Source organism: Leptodactylus fuscus, chromosome 7 (assembly GCF_031893055.1).
Source record: "Leptodactylus fuscus isolate aLepFus1 chromosome 7, aLepFus1.hap2, whole genome shotgun sequence".
Lineage (NCBI taxonomy): Eukaryota > Metazoa > Chordata > Amphibia > Anura > Leptodactylidae > Leptodactylus > Leptodactylus fuscus.
Window position 1 is genome coordinate 28,812,115 of NC_134271.1, and position 20,476 is coordinate 28,832,590.

Sequence of the window (20,476 nt, forward strand, 5' to 3'; positions counted from 1 at the left end):
AACACAGCTTGGTCCCCAGGAATGACACGCCACACCCACTTTTCCTTTGGGGAAAAGAAGGTTAATTTTGTCCAACTTCAGTTTCCTTTCCATGGACTTCGCCATTCAAATGACTCAAGATATCATCTGTAGAAGCGCCAATCTTGTCACCAAAGATCCAGTAGCCAAAGGAAGGCTTGAAGTCTTTCTTGAAAAATCCATGCAATCCAGTGTGATGAGATGGCACGGGAATCCACCATCATCTGCAGAAGTTTCCTTTTCTTTTTGGCAGAAAGTCTCAGGGCGTGCAAACGGCCAAACTTCTACAGATCCCAAGAGTCGACCCATCTGTCCCAAGACTGCCGTATCTTTGCCGCCACCTTTTTTCCCAGATGTCGCCTCCTTTTGAGAAAAAAAGGTCAATGACTAAATCCAATGCAATTTGCTATTAACCGCTGCCACATGTGTGTTTTTTCCTTCACCCTTCCATTTCAGTGGCGCAATGAAATAGATCATTCCTTTCCGGTCGGTCGCGGAAACCTCATCTTCGGCTGGAGCGCAATCGGCGCGGCGGTCACCTTCTTCCTCGTTAGTATAGTGGTGAGTATCCCCGCCTGTCACGCGGGAGACCGGGGTTCGATTCCCCGACGGGGAGTGCTTCCTCTTTTTCTCTCCTCAGCCTTGCTTTCTCTGGAACTCTTTCCCAGGATCCTCTTCATCGTTGCCACTTTGACCTAGCCCATCCATGGCAGTACAGCTTCCTGTTTGACACCAAAAAAGCATTTCGGGCTTCCTAGCATCTCGCACATGTCACCTCGACAATGCCGGGCTATCTTTCCCTTCATTTCGCCTTCCAAACACAGCTTGGTCCCCAGGAATGACACGCCACACCCACTTTTCCTTTGGGGAAAAGAAGGTTAATTTTGTCCAACTTCAGTTTCCTTTCCATGGACTTCGCCATTCAAATGACTCAAGATATCATCTGTAGAAGCGCCAATCTTGTCACCAAAGATCCAGTAGCCAAAGGAAGGCTTGAAGTCTTTCTTGAAAAATCCATGCAATCCAGTGTGATGAGATGGCACGGGAATCCACCATCATCTGCAGAAGTTTCCTTTTCTTTTTGGCAGAAAGTCTCAGGGCGTGCAAACGGCCAAACTTCTACAGATCCCAAGAGTCGACCCATCTGTCCCAAGACTGCCGTATCTTTGCCGCCACCTTTTTTTCCCAGATGTCGCCTCCTTTTGAGAAAAAAAGGTCAATGACTAAATCCAATGCAATTTGCTATTAACCGCTGCCACATGTGTGTTTTTTCCTTCACCCTTCCATTTCAGTGGCGCAATGAAATAGATCATTCCTTTCCGGTCGGTCGCGGAAACCTCATCTTCGGCTGGAGCGCAATCGGCGCGGCAGTCAACTTCTTCCTCATTAGTATAGTGGTGAGTATCCCCGCCTGTCACGCGGGAGACCGGGGTTCGATTCCCCGACGGGGAGTGCTTCCTCTTTTTCTTTCCTCAGCCTTGCTTTCTCTGGAACTCTTTCCCAGGATCCTCTTCATCGTTGCCACTTTGACCTAGCCCATCCATGGCAGTACAGCTTCCTGTTTGACACCAAAAAAGCATTTCGGGCTTCCTAGCATCTCGCACATGTCACCTCGACAATGCCGGGCTATCTTTCCCTTCATTTCGCCTTCCAAACACAGCTTGGTCCCCAGGAATGACACGCCACACCCACTTTTCCTTTGGGGAAAAGAAGGTTAATTTTGTCCAACTTCAGTTTCCTTTCCATGGACTTCGCCATTCAAATGACTCAAGATATCATCTGTAGAAGCGCCAATCTTGTCACCAAAGATCCAGTAGCCAAAGGAAGGCTTGAAGTCTTTCTTGAAAAATCCATGCAATCCAGTGTGATGAGATGGCACGGGAATCCACCATCATCTGCAGAAGTTTCCTTTTCTTTTTGGCAGAAAGTCTCAGGGCGTGCAAACGGCCAAACTTCTACAGATCCCAAGAGTCGACCCATCTGTCCCAAGACTGCCGTATCTTTGCCGCCACCTTTTTTTCCCAGATGTCGCCTCCTTTTGAGAAAAAAAGGTCAATGACTAAATCCAATGCAATTTGCTATTAACCGCTGCCACATGTGTGGTTTTCCTTCACCCTTCCATTTCAGTGGCGCCATGAAATAGATCATTCCTTTCCGGTCGGTCACGGAAACCTCATCTTCGGCTGGAGCGCAATCGGCGCAGTGGTCACCTTCTTCTTCGTTAGTATAGTGGTAAGTATCCCCGCCTGTCACGCGGGAGACCGGGGTTCGATTCCCCGACGGGGAGTGCTTCCTCTTTTTCTCTCCTCAGCCTTCCTTTCTCTGGAACTCTTTCCCAGGATCCTCTTCATCGTTGCCACTTTGACCTAGCCCATCCATGGCAGTACAGCTTCCTGTTTGACACCAAAAAAGCATTTCGGGCTTCCTAGCATCTCTAACATGTCACCTCGACAATGCCGGTCTTTTTTTCTCTTCATTTCACCTTCCAAACACAGCTTGGTCCCCAGGAATGACACGCCACACCCACTTTTCCTTTGGGGAAAAGAAGGTTAATTTTGTGCAACTTCAGTTTCCTTTCCATGGACTTCGCCATTCAAATGACTCAAGATATCATCTGTAGAAGCGCCAATCTTGTCACCAAAGATCCAGTAGCCAAAGGAAGACTTGAAGTCTTTCTTGAAAAATCCATGCAATCCAGTGTGATGAGATGGCACGGGAATCCACCATCATCTGCAGAAGTTTCATTTTCTTTTTGGCAGAAAGTCTCAGGGCGTGCAAACGGCCAAACTTCTACAGATCCCAAGAGTCGACCCATCTGTCCCAAGACTGCCGTATCTTTGCCGCCACCTTTTTTTCCCAGATGTCGCCTCCTTTTGAGAAAAAAAGGTCAATGACTAAATCCAATGCAATTTGCTATTAACCGCTGCCACATGTGTGTTTTTTCCTTCACCCTTCCATTTCAGTGGCGCAATGAAATAGATCATTCCTTTCCGGTCGGTCGCGGAAACCTCATCTTCGGCTGGAGCGCAATCGGCGCGGCGGTCACCTTCTTCCTCGTTAGTATAGTGGTGAGTATCCCCGCCTGTCACGCGGGAGACCGGGGTTCGATTCCCAGACGGGGAGTGCTTCCTCTTTTTCTCTCCTCAGCCTTGCTTTCTCTGGAACTCTTTCCCAGGATCCTCTTCATCGTTGCCACTTTGACCTAGCCCATCCATGGCAGTACAGCTTCCTGTTTGACACCAAAAAAGCATTTCGGGCTTCCTAGCATCTCGCACATGTCACCTCGACAATGCCGGGCTATGTTTACCTTCATTTCGCCTTCCAAACACAGCTTGGTCCCTAGGAATGACACGCCACACCCACTTTTCCTTTGGGGAAAAGAAGGTTAATTTTGTCCAACTTCAGTTTCCTTTCCATGGACTTCGCCATTCAAATGACTTAAGATATCATCTGTAGAAGCGCCAATCTTGTCACCAAAGATCCAGTAGCCAAAGGAAGGCTTGAAGTCTTTCTTGAAAAATCCATGCAATCCAGTGTGATGAGATGGCACGGGAATCCACCATCATCTGCAGAAGTTTCCTTTTCTTTTTGGCAGAAAGTCTCAGGGCGTGCAAACGGCCAAACTTCTACAGATCCCAAGAGTCGACCCATCTGTCCCAAGACTGCCGTATCTTTGCCGCCACCTTTTTTTCCCAGATGTCGCCTCCTTTTGAGAAAAAAAGGTCAATGACTAAATCCAATGCAATTTGCTATTAACCGCTGCCACATGTGTGTTTTTTCCTTCACCCTTCCATTTCAGTGGCGCAATGAAATAGATCATTCCTTTCCGGTCGGTCGCGGAAACCTCATCTTCGGCTGGAGCGCAATCGGCGCGGCGGTCAGCTTCTTCCTCATTAGTATAGTGGTGAGTATCCCCGCCTGTCACGCGGGAGACCGGGGTTCGACTCCCCGACGGGGAGTGCTTCCTCTTTTTCTCTCCTCAGCCTTGCTTTCTCTGGAACTCTTTCCCAGGATCCTCTTCATCGTTGCCACTTTGACCTAGCCCATCCATGGCAGTACAGCTTCCTGTTTGACACCAAAAAAGCATTTCGGGCTTCCTAGCATCTCGCACATGTCACCTCGACAATGCCGGGCTATCTTTCCCTTCATTTCGCCTTCCAAACACAGCTTGGTCCCCAGGAATGACACGCCACACCCACTTTTCCTTTGGGGAAAAGAAGGTTAATTTTGTCCAACTTCAGTTTCCTTTCCATGGACTTCGCCATTCAAATGACTCAAGATATCATCTGTAGAAGCGCCAATCTTGTCACCAAAGATCCAGTAGCCAAAGGAAGGCTTGAAGTCTTTCTTGAAAAATCCATGCAATCCAGTGTGATGAGATGGCACGGGAATCCACCATCATCTGCAGAAGTTTCCTTTTCTTTTTGGCAGAAAGTCTCAGGGCGTGCAAACGGCCAAACTTCTACAGATCCCAAGAGTCGACCCATCTGTCCCAAGACTGCCGTATCTTTGCCGCCACCTTTTTTTCCCAGATGTCGCCTCCTTTTGAGAAAAAAAGGTCAATGACTAAATCCAATGCAATTTGCTATTAACCGCTGCCACATGTGTGTTTTTTCCTTCACCCTTCCATTTCAGTGGCGCAATGAAATAGATCATTCCTTTCCGGTCGGTCACGGAAACCTCATCTTCGGCTGGAGCGCAATCGGCGTAGTGGTCACCTTCTTCCTCGTTAGTATAGTGGTAAGTATCCCCGCCTGTCACGCGGGAGACCGGGGTTCGATTCCCCGACGGGGAGTGCTTCCTCTTTTTCTCTCCTCAGCCTTCCTTTCTCTGGAACTCTTTCCCAGGATCCTCTTCATCGTTGCCACTTTGACCTAGCCCATCCATGGCAGTACAGCTTCCTGTTTGACACCAAAAAAGCATTTCGGGCTTCCTAGCATCTCGCACATGTCACCTCGACAATGCCGGGCTATCTTTCCCTTCATTTCGCCTTCCAAACACAGCTTGGTCCCCAGGAATGACACGCCACACCCACTTTTCCTTTGGGGAAAAGAAGGTTAATTTTGTCCAACTTCAGTTTCCTTTCCATGGACTTCGCCATTCAAATGACTCAAGATATCATCTGTAGAAGCGCCAATCTTGTCACCAAAGATCCAGTAGCCAAAGGAAGGCTTGAAGTCTTTCTTGAAAAATCCATGCAATCCAGTGTGATGAGATGGCACGGGAATCCACCATCATCTGCAGAAGTTTCCTTTTCTTTTTGGCAGAAAGTCTCAGGGCGTGCAAACGGCCAAACTTCTACAGATCCCAAGAGTCGACCCATCTGTCCCAAGACTGCCGTATCTTTGCCGCCACCTTTTTTTCCCAGATGTCGCCTCCTTTTGAGAAAAAAAGGTCAATGACTAAATCCAATGCAATTTGCTATTAACCGCTGCCACATGTGTGTTTTTTCCTTCACCCTTCCATTTCAGTGGCGCAATGAAATAGATCATTCCTTTCCGGTCGGTCACGGAAACCTCATCTTCGGCTGGAGCGCAATCGGCGTAGTGGTCACCTTCTTCCTCGTTAGTATAGTGGTAAGTATCCCCGCCTGTCACGCGGGAGACCGGGGTTCGATTCCCCGACGGGGAGTGCTTCCTCTTTTTCTCTCCTCAGCCTTCCTTTCTCTGGAACTCTTTCCCAGGATCCTCTTCATCGTTGCCACTTTGACCTAGCCCATCCATGGCAGTACAGCTTCCTGTTTGACACCAAAAAAGCATTTCGGGCTTCCTAGCATCTCTAACATGTCACCTCGACAATGCCGGTCTTTTTTTCTCTTCATTTCACCTTCCAAACACAGCTTGGTCCCCAGGAATGACACGCCACACCCACTTTTCCTTTGGGGAAAAGAAGGTTAATTTTGTGCAACTTCAGTTTCCTTTCCATGGACTTCGCCATTCAAATGACTCAAGATATCATCTGTAGAAGCGCCAATCTTGTCACCAAAGATCCAGTAGCCAAAGGAAGGCTTGAAGTCTTTCTTGAAAAATCCATGCAATCCAGTGTGATGAGATGGCACGGGAATCCACCATCATCTGCAGAAGTTTCCTTTTCTTTTTGGCAGAAAGTCTCAGGGCGTGCAAACGGCCAAACTTCTACAGATCCCAAGAGTCGACCCATCTGTCCCAAGACTGCCGTATCATTGCCGCCACCTTTTTTTCCCAGATGTCGCCTCCTTTTGAGAAAAAAAGGTCAATGACTAAATCCAATGCAATTTGCTATTAACCGCTGCCACATGTGTGTTTTTTCCTTCACCCTTCCATTTCAGTGGCGCAATGAAATAGATCATTCCTTTCCGGTCGGTCGCGGAAACCTCATCTTCGGCTGGAGCGCAATCGGCGCGGCGGTCACCTTCTTCCTCGTTAGTATAGTGGTGAGTATCCCCGCCTGTCACGCGGGAGACCGGGGTTCGATTCCCCGACGGGGAGTGCTTCCTCTTTTTCTCTCCTCAGCCTTGCTTTCTCTGGAACTCTTTCCCAGGATCCTCTTCATCGTTGCCACTCTGACCTAGCCTATCCATGGCAGTACAGCTTCCTGTTTGACACCAAAAAAGCATTTCGGGCTTCCTAGCATCTCGCACATGTCACCTCGACAATGCCGGGCTATCTTTACCTTCATTTCGCCTTCCAAACACAGCTTGGTCCCCAGGAATGACACGCCACACCCACTTTTCCTTTGGGGAAAAGAAGGTTAATTTTGTCCAACTTCAGTTTCCTTTCCATGGACTTCGCCATTCAAATGACTCAAGATATCATCTGTAGAAGCGCCAATCTTGTCACCAAAGATCCAGTAGCCAAAGGAAGGCTTGAAGTCTTTCTTGAAAAATCCATGCAATCCAGTGTGATGAGATGGCACGGGAATCCACCATCATCTGCAGAAGTTTCCTTTTCTTTTTGGCAGAAAGTCTCAGGGCGTGCAAACGGCCAAACTTCTACAGATCCCAAGAGTCGACCCATCTGTCCCAAGACTGCCATATCTTTGCCGCCACCTTTTTTTCCCAGATGTCGCCTCCTTTTGAGAAAAAAAGGTCAATGACTAAATCCAATGCAATTTGCTATTAACCGCTGCCACATGTGTGTTTTTTCCTTCACCCTTCCATTTCAGTGGCGCAATGAAATAGATCATTCCTTTCCGGTCGGTCACGGAAACCTCATCTTCGGCTGGAGCGCAATCGGCGTAGTGGTCACCTTCTTCCTCGTTAGTATAGTGGTAAGTATCCCCGCCTGTCACGTGGGAGACCGGGGTTCGATTCCCCGACGGGGAGTGCTTCCTCTTTTTCTCTCCTCAGCCTTCCTTTCTCTGGAACTCTTTCCCAGGATCCTCTTCATCGTTGCCACTTTGACCTAGCCCATCCATGGCAGTACAGCTTCCTGTTTGACACCAAAAAAGCATTTCGGGCTTCCTAGCATCTCTAACATGTCACCTCGACAATGCCGGTCTTTTTTTCTCTTCATTTCACCTTCCAAACACAGCTTGGTCCCCAGGAATGACACGCCACACCCACTTTTCCTTTGGGGAAAAGAAGGTTAATTTTGTGCAACTTCAGTTTCCTTTCCATGGACTTCGCCATTCAAATGACTCAAGATATCATCTGTAGAAGCGCCAATCTTGTCACCAAAGATCCAGTAGCCAAAGGAAGGCTTGAAGTCTTTCTTGAAAAATCCATGCAATCCAGTGTGATGAGATGGCATGGGAATCCACCATCATCTGCAGAAGTTTCCTTTTCTTTTTGGCAGAAAGTCTCAGGGCGTGCAAACGGCCAAACTTCTACAGATCCCAAGAGTCGACCCATCTGTCCCAAGACTGCCGTATCATTGCCGCCACCTTTTTTTCCCAGATGTCGCCTCCTTTTGAGAAAAAAAGGTCAATGACTAAATCCAATGCAATTTGCTATTAACCGCTGCCACATGTGTGTTTTTTCCTTCACCCTTCCATTTCAGTGGCGCAATGAAATAGATCATTCCTTTCCGGTCGGTCGCGGAAACCTCATCTTCGGCTGGAGCGCAATCGGCGCGGCAGTCACCTTCTTCCTCGTTAGTATAGTGGTGAGTATCCCCGCCTGTCACGCGGGAGACCGGGGTTCGATTCCCCGACGGGGAGTGCTTCCTCTTTTTCTCTCCTCAGCCTTGCTTTCTCTGGAACTCTTTCCCAGGATCCTCTTCATCGTTGCCACTCTGACCTAGCCTATCCATGGCAGTACAGCTTCCTGTTTGACACCAAAAAAGCATTTCGGGCTTCCTAGCATCTCGCACATGTCACCTCGACATTGCCGGGCTATCTTTACCTTCATTTCGCCTTCCAAACACAGCTTGGTCCCCAGGAATGACACGCCACACCCACTTTTCCTTTGGGGAAAAGAAGGTTAATTTTGTCCAACTTCAGTTTCCTTTCCATGGACTTCGCCATTCAAATGACTCAAGATATCATCTGTAGAAGCGCCAATCTTGTCACCAAAGATCCAGTAGCCAAAGGAAGGCTTGAAGTCTTTCTTGAAAAATCCATGCAATCCAGTGTGATGAGATGGCACGGGAATCCACCATCATCTGCAGAAGTTTCCTTTTCTTTTTGGCAGAAAGTCTCAGGGCGTGCAAACGGCCAAACTTCTACAGATCCCAAGAGTCGACCCATCTGTCCCAAGACTGCCGTATCTTTGCCGCCACCTTTTTTTCCCAGATGTCGCCTCCTTTTGAGAAAAAAAGGTCAATGACTAAATCCAATGCAATTTGCTATTAACCGCTGCCACATGTGTGTTTTTTCCTTCACCCTTCCATTTCAGTGGCGCAATGAAATAGATCATTCCTTTCCGGTCGGTCGCGGAAACCTCATCTTCGGCTGGAGCGCAATCGGCGCGGCGGTCAGCTTCTTCCTCATTAGTATAGTGGTGAGTATCCCCGCCTGTCACGCGGGAGACCGGGGTTCGATTCCCCGACGGGGAGTGCTTCCTCTTTTTCTTTCCTCAGCCTTGCTTTCTCTGGAACTCTTTCCCAGGATCCTCTTCATCGTTGCCACTTTGACCTAGCCCATCCATGGCAGTACAGCTTCCTGTTTGACACCAAAAAAGCATTTCGGGCTTCCTAGCATCTCGCACATGTCACCTCGACAATGCCGGGCTATCTTTCCCTTCATTTCGCCTTCCAAACACAGCTTGGTCCCCAGGAATGACACGCCACACCCACTTTTCCTTTGGGGAAAAGAAGGTTAATTTTGTGCAACTTCAGTTTCCTTTCCATGGACTTCGCCATTCAAATGACTCAAGATATCATCTGTAGAAGCGCCAATCTTGTCACCAAAGATCCAGTAGCCAAAGGAAGGCTTGAAGTCTTTCTTGAAAAATCCATGCAATCCAGTGTGATGAGATGGCACGGGAATCCACCATCATCTGCAGAAGTTTCCTTTTCTTTTTGGCAGAAAGTCTCAGGGCGTGCAAACGGCCAAACTTCTACAGATCCCAAGAGTCGATCCATCTGTCCCAAGACTGCCGTATCTTTGCCGCCACCTTTTTTTCCCAGATGTCGCCTCCTTTTGAGAAAAAAAGGTCAATGACTAAATCCAATGCAATTTGCTATTAACCGCTGCCACATGTGTGTTTTTTCCTTCACCCTTCCATTTCAGTGGCGCAATGAAATAGATCATTCCTTTCCGGTCGGTCGCGGAAACCTCATCTTCGGCTGGAGCGCAATCGGCACGGCGGTCACCTTCTTCCTCGTTAGTATAGTGGTGAGTATCCCCGTCTGTCACGCGGGAGACCGGGGTTCGATTCCCCGACGGGGAGTGCTTCCTCTTTTTCTCTCCTCAGCCTTGCTTTCTCTGGAACTCTTTCCCAGGATCCTCTTCATCGTTGCCACTCTGACCTAGCCTATCCATGGCAGTACAGCTTCCTGTTTGACACCAAAAAAGCATTTCGGGCTTCCTAGCATCTCGCACATGTCACCTCGACAATGCCGGGCTATCTTTACCTTCATTTCGCCTTCCAAACACAGCTTGGTCCCCAGGAATGACACGCCACACCCACTTTTCCTTTGGGGAAAAGAAGGTTAATTTTGTCCAACTTCAGTTTCCTTTCCATGGACTTCGCCATTCAAATGACTCAAGATATCATCTGTAGAAGCGCCAATCTTGTCACCAAAGATCCAGTAGCCAAAGGAAGGCTTGAAGTCTTTCTTGAAAAATCCATGCAATCCAGTGTGATGAGATGGCACGGGAATCCACCATCATCTGCAGAAGTTTCCTTTTCTTTTTGGCAGAAAGTCTCAGGGCGTGCAAACGGCCAAACTTCTACAGATCCCAAGAGTCGACCCATCTGTCCCAAGACTGCCGTATCTTTGCCGCCACCTTTTTTTCCCAGATGTCACCTCCTTTTGAGAAAAAAAGGTCAATGACTAAATCCAATGCAATTTGCTATTAACCGCTGCCACATGTGTGTTTTTTCCTTCACCCTTCCATTTCAGTGGCGCAATGAAATAGATCATTCCTTTCCGGTCGGTCGCGGAAACCTCATCTTCGGCTGGAGCACAATCGGCACAGCAGTCATCTTCTTCCTCATTAGTATAGTGGTGAGTATCCCCGCCTGTCACGCGGGAGACCGGGGTTCGATTCCCCCAACGGGGAGTGCTTTCTCTTTTTCTCTCCTCAGCCTTGCTTTCTCTGGAACTCTTTCCCAGGATCCTCTTCATCGTTGCCACTTTGACCTAGCCCATCCATGGCAGTACAGCTTCCTGTTTGACACCAAAAAAGCATTTCGGGCTTCCTAGCATCTCGCACATGTCACCTCGACAATGCCGGGCTATCTTTCCCTTCATTTCGCCTTCCAAACACAGCTTGGTCCCCAGGAATGACACGCCACACCCACTTTTCCTTTGGGGAAAAGAAGGTTAATTTTGTCCAACTTCAGTTTCCTTTCCATGGACTTCGCCATTCAAATGACTCAAGATATCATCTGTAGAAGCGCCAATCTTGTCACCAAAGATCCAGTAGCCAAAGGAAGGCTTGAAGTCTTTCTTGAAAACTCCATGCAATCCAGTGTGATGAGATGGCACGGGAATCCACCATCATCTGCAGAAGTTTCCTTTTCTTTTTGGCAGAAAGTCTCAGGGCGTGCAAACGGCCAAACTTCTACAGATCCCAAGAGTCGACCCATCTGTCCCAAGACTGCCGTATCTTTGCCGCCACCTTTTTTTCCCAGATGTCGCCTCCTTTTGAGAAAAAAAGGTCAATGACTAAATCCAATGCAATTTGCTATTAACCGCTGCCACATGTGTGTTTTTTCCTTCACCCTTCCATTTCAGTGGCGCAATGAAATAGATCATTCCTTTCCCGTCGGTCGCGGAAACCTCATCTTCGGCTGGAGCGCAATCGGCGTGGCGGTCAGCTTCTTCCTCGTTAGTATAGTGGTGAGGATCCCCGCCTGTCACGCGGGAGACCGGGGTTCGATTCCCCGACGGGGAGTGCTTCCTCTTTTTCTCTCCTCAGCCTTGCTTTCTCTGGAACTCTTTCCCAGGATCCTCTTCATCGTTGCCACTTTGACCTAGCCCATCCATGGCAGTACAGCTTCCTGTTTGACACCAAAAAAGCATTTCGGGTTTCCTAGCATCTCGCACATGTCACCTCGACAATGCCGGGCTATCTTTCCCTTCATTTCGCCTTCCAAACACAGCTTGGTCCCCAGGAATGACACGCCACACCCACTTTTCCTTTGGGGAAAAGAAGGTTAATTTTGTCCAACTTCAGTTTCCTTTCCATGGACTTCGCCATTCAAATGACTCAAGATATCATCTGTAGAAGCGCCAATCTTGTCACCAAAGATCCAGTAGCCAAAGGAAGGCTTGAAGTCTTTCTTGAAAAATCCATGCAATCCAGTGTGATGAGATGGCACGGGAATCCACCATCATCTGCAGAAGTTTCCTTTTCTTTTTGGCAGAAAGTCTCAGGGCGTGCAAACGGCCAAACTTCTACAGATCCCAAGAGTCGACCCATCTGTCCCAAGACTGCCGTATCTTTGCCGCCACCTTTTTTTCCCAGATGTCGCCTCCTTTTGAGAAAAAAAGGTCAATGACTAAATCCAATGCAATTTGCTATTAACCGCTGCCACATGTGTGTTTTTTCCTTCACCCTTCCATTTCAGTGGCGCAATGAAATAGATCATTCCTTTCCGGTCGGTCGCGGAAACCTCATCTTCGGCTGGAGCGCAATCGGCGCGGCGGTCACCTTCTTCCTCGTTAGTATAGTGGTGAGTATCCCCGCCTGTCACGCGGGAGACCGGGGTTTGATTCCCCGACGGGGAGTGCTTCCTCTTTTTCTCTCCTCAGCCTTGCTTTCTCTGGAACTCTTTCCCAGGATCCTCTTCATCGTTGCCACTTTGACCTAGCCCATCCATGGCAGTACAGCTTCCTGTTTGACACCAAAAAAGCATTTCGGGCTTCCTAGCATCTCGCACATGTCACCTCGACAATGCCGGGCTATTTTTACCTTCATTTCGCCTTCCAAACACAGCTTGGTCCCCAGGAATGACACGCCACACCCACTTTTCCTTTGGGGAAAAGAAGGTTAATTTTGTCCAACTTCAGTTTCCTTTCCATGGACTTCGCCATTCAAATGACTCAAGATATCATCTGTAGAAGCGCCAATCTTGTCACCAAAGATCCAGTAGCCAAAGGAAGGCTTGAAGTCTTTCTTGAAAAATCCATGCAATCCAGTGTGATGAGATGGCACGGGAATCCACCATCATCTGCAGAAGTTTCCTTTTCTTTTTGGCAGAAAGTCTCAGGGCGTGCAAACGGCCAAACTTCTACAGATCCCAAGAGTCGACCCATCTGTCCCAAGACTGCCGTATCTTTGCCGCCACCTTTTTTTCCCAGATGTCGCCTCCTTTTGAGAAAAAAAGGTCAATGACTAAATCCAATGCAATTTGCTATTAACTGCTGCCACATGTGTGTTTTTTCCTTCACCCTTCCATTTCAGTGGCGCAATGAAATAGATCATTCCTTTCCGGTCGGTCGCGGAAACCTCATCTTCGGCTGGAGCGCAATCGGCGCGGCGGTTACCTTCTTCCTCGTTAGTATAGTGGTGAGTATCCCTGCCTGTCACGCGGGAGACCGGGGTTCGATTCCCCGACGGGGAGTGCTTCCTCTTTTTCTCTCCTCAGCCTTGCTTTCTCTGGAACTCTTTCCCAGGATCCTCTTCATCGTTGCCACTTTGACCTAGCCCATCCATGGCAGTACAGCTTCCTGTTTGACACCAAAAAAGCATTTCGGGCTTCCTAGCATCTCGCACATGTCACCTCGACAATGCCGGGCTATCTTTACCTTCATTTCGCCTTCCAAACACAGCTTGGTCCCCAGGAATGACACGCCACACCCACTTTTCCTTTGGGGAAAAGAAGGTTAATTTTGTCCAACTTCAGTTTCCTTTCCATGGACTTCGCCATTCAAATGACTCAAGATATCATCTGTAGAAGCGCCAATCTTGTCACCAAAGATCCAGTAGCCAAAGGAAGGCTTGAAGTCTTTCTTGAAAAATCCATGCAATCCAGTGTGATGAGATGGCACGGGAATCCACCATCATCTGCAGAAGTTTCCTTTTCTTTTTGGCAGAAAGTCTCAGGGCGTGCAAACGGCCAAACTTCTACAGATCCCAAGAGTCGACCCATCTGTCCCAAGACTGCCGTATCTTTGCCGCCACCTTTTTTTCCCAGATGTCACCTCCTTTTGAGAAAAAAAGGTCAATGACTAAATCCAATGCAATTTGCTATTAACCGCTGCCACATGTGTGTTTTTTCCTTCACCCTTCCATTTCAGTGGCGCAATGAAATAGATCATTCCTTTCCGGTCGGTCGCGGAAACCTCATGTTCGGCTGGAGCACAATCAGCACAGCAGTCATCTTCTTCCTCATTAGTATAGTGGTGAGTATCCCTGCCTGTCACGCGGGAGACCGGGGTTCGATTCCCCCAACGGGGAGTGCTTTCTCTTTTTCTCTCCTCAGCCTTGCTTTCTCTGGAACTCTTTCCCAGGATCCTCTTCATCGTTGCCACTTTGACCTAGCCCATCCATGGCAGTACAGCTTCCTGTTTGACACCAAAAAAGCATTTCGGGCTTCCTAGCATCTCGCACATGTCACCTCGACAATGCCGGGCTATCTTTCCCTTCATTTCGCCTTCCAAACACAGCTTGGTCCCCAGGAATGACACGCCACACCCACTTTTCCTTTGGGGAAAAGAAGGTTAATTTTGTCCAACTTCAGTTTCCTTTCCATGGACTTCGCCATTCAAATGACTCAAGATATCATCTGTAGAAGCGCCAATCTTGTCACCAAAGATCCAGTAGCCAAAGGAAGGCTTGAAGTCTTTCTTGAAAAATCCATGCAATCCAGTGTGATGAGATGGCACGGGAATCCACCATCATCTGCAGAAGTTTCCTTTTCTTTTTGGCAGAAAGTCTCAGGGCGTGCAAACGGCCAAACTTCTACAGATCCCAAGAGTCGACCCATCTGTCCCAAGACTATCGTATCTTTGCCGCCACCTTTTTTTCCCAGATGTCGCCTCCTTTTGAGAAAAAAAGGTCAATGACTAAATCCAATGCAATTTGCTATTAACCGCTGCCACATGTGTGTTTTTTCCTTCACCCTTCCATTTCAGTGGCGCAATGAAATAGATCATTCCTTTCCGGTCGGTCGCGGAAACCTCATCTTCGGCTGGAGCGCAATCGGCACGGCGGTCACCTTCTTCCTCGTTAGTATAGTGGTGAGTATCCCCGCCTGTCACGCGGGAGACCGGGGTTCGATTCCCTGACGGGGAGTGCTACCTCTTTTTCTCTCCTCAGCCTTGCTTTCTCTGGAACTCTTTCCCAGGATCCTCTTCATCGTTGCCACTTTGACCTAGCCCATCCATGGCAGTACAGCTTCCTGTTTGACACCAAAAAAGCATTTCGGGCTTCCTAGCATCTCGCACATGTCACCTCGACAATGCCGGGCTATCTTTCCCTTCATTTCGCCTTCCAAACACAGCTTGGTCCCCAGGAATGACACGCCACACCCACTTTTCCTTTGGGGAAAAGAAGGTTAATTTTGTCCAACTTCAGTTTCCTTTCCATGGACTTCGCCATTCAAATGACTCAAGATATCATCTGTAGAAGCGCCAATCTTGTCACCAAAGATCCAGTAGCCAAAGGAAGGCTTGAAGTCTTTCTTGAAAAATCCATGCAATCCAGTGTGATGAGATGGCACGGGAATCCACCATCATCTGCAGAAGTTTCCTTTTCTTTTTGGCAGAAAGTCTCAGGGCGTGCAAACGGCCAAACTTCTACAGATCCCAAGAGTCGACCCATCTGTCCCAAGACTGCCGTATCTTTGCCGCCACCTTTTTTTCCCAGATGTCGCCTCCTTTTGAGAAAAAAAGGTCAATGACTAAATCCAATGCAATTTGCTATTAACCGCTGCCACATGTGTGTTTTTTCCTTCACCCTTCCATTTCAGTGGCGCAATGAAATAGATCATTCCTTTCCGGTCGGTCGCGGAAACCTCATCTTCGGCTGGAGTGCAATCGGCGCGGCGGTCACCTTCTTCCTCGTTAGTATAGTGGTGAGTATCCCTGCCTGTCACGCGGGAGACCGGGGTTTGATTCCCCGACGGGGAGTGCTTCCTCTTTTTCTCTCCTCAGCCTTGCTTTCTCTGGAACTCTTTCCCAGGATCCTCTTCATCGTTGCCACTTTGACCTAGCCCATCCATGGCAGTACAGCTTCCTGTTTGACACCAAAAAAGCATTTCGGGCTTCCTAGCATCTCGCACATGTCACCTCGACAATGCCGGGCTATCTTTCCCTTCATTTCGCCTTCCAAACACAGCTTGGTCCCCAGGAATGACACGCCACACCCACTTTTCCTTTGGGGAAAAGAAGGTTAATTTTGTCCAACTTCAGTTTCCTTTCCATGGACTTCGCCATTCAAATGACTCAAGATATCATCTGTAGAAGCGCCAATCTTGTCACCAAAGATCCAGTAGCCAAAGGAAGGCTTGAAGTCTTTCTTGAAAAATCCATGCAATCCAGTGTGATGAGATGGCACGGGAATCCACCATCATCTGCAGAAGTTTCCTTTTCTTTTTGGCAGAAAGTCTCAGGGCGTGCAAACGGCCAAACTTCTACAGATCCCAAGAGTCGACCCATCTGTCCCAAGACTGCCGTATCTTTGCCGCCACCTTTTTTTCCCAGATGTCGCCTCCTTTTGAGAAAAAAAGGTCAATGACTAAATCCAATGCAATTTGCTATTAACCGCTGCCACATGTGTGTTTTTTCCTTCACCCTTCCATTTCAGTGGCGCAATGAAATAGATCATTCCTTTCCGGTCGGTCACGGAAACCTCATCTTCGGCTGGAGCGCAATCGGCGTAGTGGTCACCTTCTTCCTCGTTAGTATAGTGGTAAGTATCCCCGCCTGTCACGCGGGAGACCGGGGTTCGATTCCCCGACGGGGAGTGCTTCCTCTTTTTCTCTCCTCAGCCTTCCTTTCTCTGGAACTCTTTCCCAGGATCCTCTTCATCGTTGCCACTTTGACCTAGCCCATCCATGGCAGTACAGCTTCCTGTTTGACACCAAAAAAGCATTTCGGGCTTCCTAGCATCTCTAACATGTCACCTCGACAATGCCGGTCTTTTTTTCTCTTCATTTCACCTTCCAAACACAGCTTGGTCCCCAGGAATGACACGCCACACCCACTTTTCCTTTGGGGAAAAGAAGGTTAATTTTGTGCAACTTCAGTTTCCTTTCCATGGACTTCGCCATTCAAATGACTCAAGATATCATCTGTAGAAGCGCCAATCTTGTCACCAAAGATCCAGTAGCCAAAGGAAGGCTTGAAGTCTTTCTTGAAAAATCCATGCAATCCAGTGTGATGAGATGGCACGGGAATCCACCATCATCTGCAGAAGTTTCCTTTTCTTTTTGGCAGAAAGTCTCAGGGCGTGCAAACGGCCAAACTTCTACAGATCCCAAGAGTCGACCCATCTGTCCCAAGACTGCTGTATCTTTGCCGCCACCTTTTTTTCCCAGATGTCGCCTCCTTTTGAGAAAAAAAGGTCAATGACTAAATCCAATGCAATTTGCTATTAACCGCTGCCACATGTGTGTTTTTTCCTTCACCCTTCCATTTCAGTGGCGCAATGAAATAGATCATTCCTTTCCGGTCGGTCGCGGAAACCTCATCTTCGGCTGGAGCGCAATCGGCGCGGCAGTCACCTTCTTCCTCGTTAGTATAGTGGTGAGTATCCCCGCCTGTCACGCGGGAGACCGGGGTTCGATTCCCCGACGGGGAGTGCTTCCTCTTTTTCTCTCCTCAGCCTTGCTTTCTCTGGAACTCTTTCCCAGGATCCTCTTCATCGTTGCCACTTTGACCTAGCCCATCCATGGCAGTACAGCTTCCTGTTTGACACCAAAAAAGCATTTCGGGCTTCCTAGCATCTCGCACATGTCACCTCGACAATGCCGGGCTATCTTTCCCTTCATTTCGCCTTCCAAACACAGCTTGGTCCCCAGGAATGACACGCCACACCCACTTTTCCTTTGGGGAAAAGAAGGTTAATTTTGTCCAACTTCAGTTTCCTTTCCATGGACTTCGCCATTCAAATGACTCAAGATATCATCTGTAGAAGCGCCAATCTTGTCACCAAAGATCCAGTAGCCAAAGGAAGGCTTGAAGTCTTTCTTGAAAAATCCATGCAATCCAGTGTGATGAGATGGCACAGGAATCCACCATCATCTGCAGAAGTTTCCTTTTCTTTTTGGCAGAAAGTCTCAGGGCGTGCAAACGGCCAAACTTCTACAGATCCCAAGAGTCGACCCATCTGTCCCAAGACTGCCGTATCTTTGCCGCCACCTTTTTTTCCCAGATGTCGCCTCCTTTTGAGAAAAAAAGGTCAATGACTAAATCCAATGCAATTTGCTATTAACCGCTGCCACATGTGTGTTTTTTCCTTCACCCTTCCATTTCAGTGGCGCAATGAAATAGATCATTCCTTTCCGGTCGGTCGCGGAAACCTCATCTTTGGCTGGAGCGCAATCGGCACGGCGGTCAGCTTTTTCCTCGTTAGTATAGTGGTGAGTATCCCCGCCTGTCATGCGGGAGACCGGGGTTCGATTCCCCGACGGGGAGTGCTTCCTCTTTTTCTCTCCTCAGCCTTGCTTTCTCTGGAACTCTTTCCCAGGATCCTCTTCATCGTTGCCACTTTGACCTAGCCCATCCATGGCAGTACAGCTTCCTGTTTGACACCAAAAAAGCATTTCGGGCTTCCTAGCATCTCGCACATGTCACCTCGACAATGCCGGGCTATCTTTCCCTTCATTTCGCCTTCCAAACACAGCTTGGTCCCCAGGAATGACACGCCACACCCACTTTTCCTTTGGGGAAAAGAAGGTTAATTTTGTCCAACTTCAGTTTCCTTTCCATGGACTTCGCCATTCAAATGACTCAAGATATCATCTGTAGAAGCGCCAATCTTGTCACCAAAGATCCAGTAGCCAAAGGAAGGCTTGAAGTCTTTCTTGAAAAATCCATGCAATCCAGTGTGATGAGATGGCACGGGAATCCACCATCATCTGCAGAAGTTTCCTTTTCTTTTTGGCAGAAAGTCTCAGGGCGTGCAAACGGCCAAACTTCTACAGATCCCAAGAGTCGACCCATCTGTCCCAAGACTGCCGTATCTTTGCCGCCACCTTTTTTTCCCAGATGTCGCCTCCTTTTGAGAAAAAAAGGTCAATGACTAAATCCAATGCAATTTGCTATTAACCGCTGCCACATGTGTGTTTTTTCCTTCACCCTTCCATTTCAGTGGCGCAATGAAATAGATCATTCCTTTCCGGTCGGTCGCGGAAACCTCATCTTTGGCTGGAGCGCAATCGGCTCGGCGGTCAGCTTTTTCCTCGTTAGTATAGTGGTGAGTATCCCCGCCTGTCACGCGGGAGACCGTGGTTCGATTCCCCGACGGGGAGTGCTTCCTCTTTTTCTCTCCTCAGCCTTGCTTTCTCTGGAACTCTTTCCCAGGATCCTCTTCATCGTTGCCACTTTGACCTAGCCCATCCATGGCAGTACAGCTTCCTGTTTGACACCAAAAAAGCATTTCGGGCTTCCTAGCATCTCGCACATGTCACCTCGACAATGCCGGGCTATCTTTCCCTTCATTTCGCCTTCCAAACACAGCTTGGTCCCCAGGAATGACACGCCACACCCACTTTTCCTTTGGGGAAAAGAAGGTTAATTTTGTCCAACTTCAGTTTCCTTTCCATGGACTTCGCCATTCAAATGACTCAAGATATCATCTGTAGAAGCGCCAATCTTGTCACCAAAGATCCAGTAGCCAAAGGAAGGCTTGAAGTCTTTCTTGAAAAATCCATGCAATCCAGTGTGATGAGATGGCACGGGAATCCACCATCATCTGCAGAAGTTTCCTTTTCTTTTTGGCAGAAAGTCTCAGGGCGTGCAAACGGCGAAACTTTTACAGATCCCAAGAGTCGACCCATCTGTCCCAAGACTGCCGTATCTTTGCCGCCACCTTTTTTTCCCAGATGTCGCCTCCTTTTGAGAAAAAAAGGTCAATGACTAAATCCAATGCAATTTGCTATTAACCGCTGCCACATGTGTGTTTTTTCCTTCACCCTTCCATTTCAGTGGCGCAATGAAATAGATCATTCCTTTCCGGTCGGTCGCGGAAACCTCATCTTCGGCTGGAGCGCAATCGGCGCGGCGGTCACCTTCTTCCTCGTTAGTATAGTGGTGAGTATCCCCGCCTGTCACGCGGGAGACCGGGGTTCGATTCCCCGACGGGGAGTGCTTCCTCTTTTTCTCTCCTCAGCCTTGCTTTCTCTGGAACTCTTTCCCAGGATCCTCTTCATCGTTGCCACTTTGACCTAGCCCATCCATGGCAGTACAGCTTCCTGTTTGACACCAAAAAAGCATTTCGGGCTTCCTAGCATCTCGCACATGTCACCTCGACAATGCCGGGCTATCTTTCCCTTCATTTCGCCTTCCAAACACAGCTTGGTCCCCAGGAATGACACGCCACACCCACTTTTCCTTTGGGGAAAAGAAGGTTAATTTTGTCCAACTTCAGTTTCCTTTCCATGGACTTCGCCATTCAAATGACTCAAGATATCATCTGTAGAAGCGCCAATCTTGTCACCAAAGATCCAGTAGCCAAAGGAAGGCTTGAAGTCTTTCTTGAAAAATCCATGCAATCCAGTGTGATGAGATGGCACGGGAATCCACCATCATCTGCAGAAGTTTCCTTTTCTTTTTGGCAGAAAGTCTCAGGGCGTGCAAACGGCCAAACTTCTACAGATCCCAAGAGTCGACCCATCTGTCCCAAGACTGCCGTATCTTTGCCGCCACCTTTTTTTCCCAGATGTCGCCTCCTTTTGAGAAAAAAAGGTCAATGACTAAAT

General features: G+C 48.4%; 9 non-coding genes across 9 annotated transcripts; all 9 read left to right on the top strand.

The window, feature by feature from the left end:
* Positions 1–562: 562 nt before the first annotated feature.
* Positions 563–634, top strand: TRNAD-GUC (transfer RNA aspartic acid (anticodon GUC)). The gene has a single exon. It is a non-coding gene; the product is annotated as a tRNA-Asp (tRNA).
* Positions 635–4,741: 4,107 nt separating this feature from the next.
* Positions 4,742–4,813, top strand: TRNAD-GUC (transfer RNA aspartic acid (anticodon GUC)). The gene has a single exon. It is a non-coding gene; the product is annotated as a tRNA-Asp (tRNA).
* Positions 4,814–5,577: 764 nt separating this feature from the next.
* On the top strand, positions 5,578–5,649 carry TRNAD-GUC (transfer RNA aspartic acid (anticodon GUC)). Its single transcript has one exon. It is a non-coding gene; the product is annotated as a tRNA-Asp (tRNA).
* A 764-nt stretch (positions 5,650–6,413) lies between these two features.
* Positions 6,414–6,485, top strand: TRNAD-GUC (transfer RNA aspartic acid (anticodon GUC)). Its single transcript has one exon. It is a non-coding gene; the product is annotated as a tRNA-Asp (tRNA).
* A 1,600-nt stretch (positions 6,486–8,085) lies between these two features.
* Positions 8,086–8,157, top strand: TRNAD-GUC (transfer RNA aspartic acid (anticodon GUC)). The gene has a single exon. It is a non-coding gene; the product is annotated as a tRNA-Asp (tRNA).
* Positions 8,158–16,447: 8,290 nt separating this feature from the next.
* TRNAD-GUC (transfer RNA aspartic acid (anticodon GUC)) lies at positions 16,448–16,519 on the top strand. Its single transcript has one exon. It is a non-coding gene; the product is annotated as a tRNA-Asp (tRNA).
* A 764-nt stretch (positions 16,520–17,283) lies between these two features.
* Positions 17,284–17,355, top strand: TRNAD-GUC (transfer RNA aspartic acid (anticodon GUC)). Its single transcript has one exon. It is a non-coding gene; the product is annotated as a tRNA-Asp (tRNA).
* Positions 17,356–18,119: 764 nt separating this feature from the next.
* Positions 18,120–18,191, top strand: TRNAD-GUC (transfer RNA aspartic acid (anticodon GUC)). Its single transcript has one exon. It is a non-coding gene; the product is annotated as a tRNA-Asp (tRNA).
* A 1,600-nt stretch (positions 18,192–19,791) lies between these two features.
* Positions 19,792–19,863, top strand: TRNAD-GUC (transfer RNA aspartic acid (anticodon GUC)). Its single transcript has one exon. It is a non-coding gene; the product is annotated as a tRNA-Asp (tRNA).
* Positions 19,864–20,476: the final 613 nt, after the last annotated feature.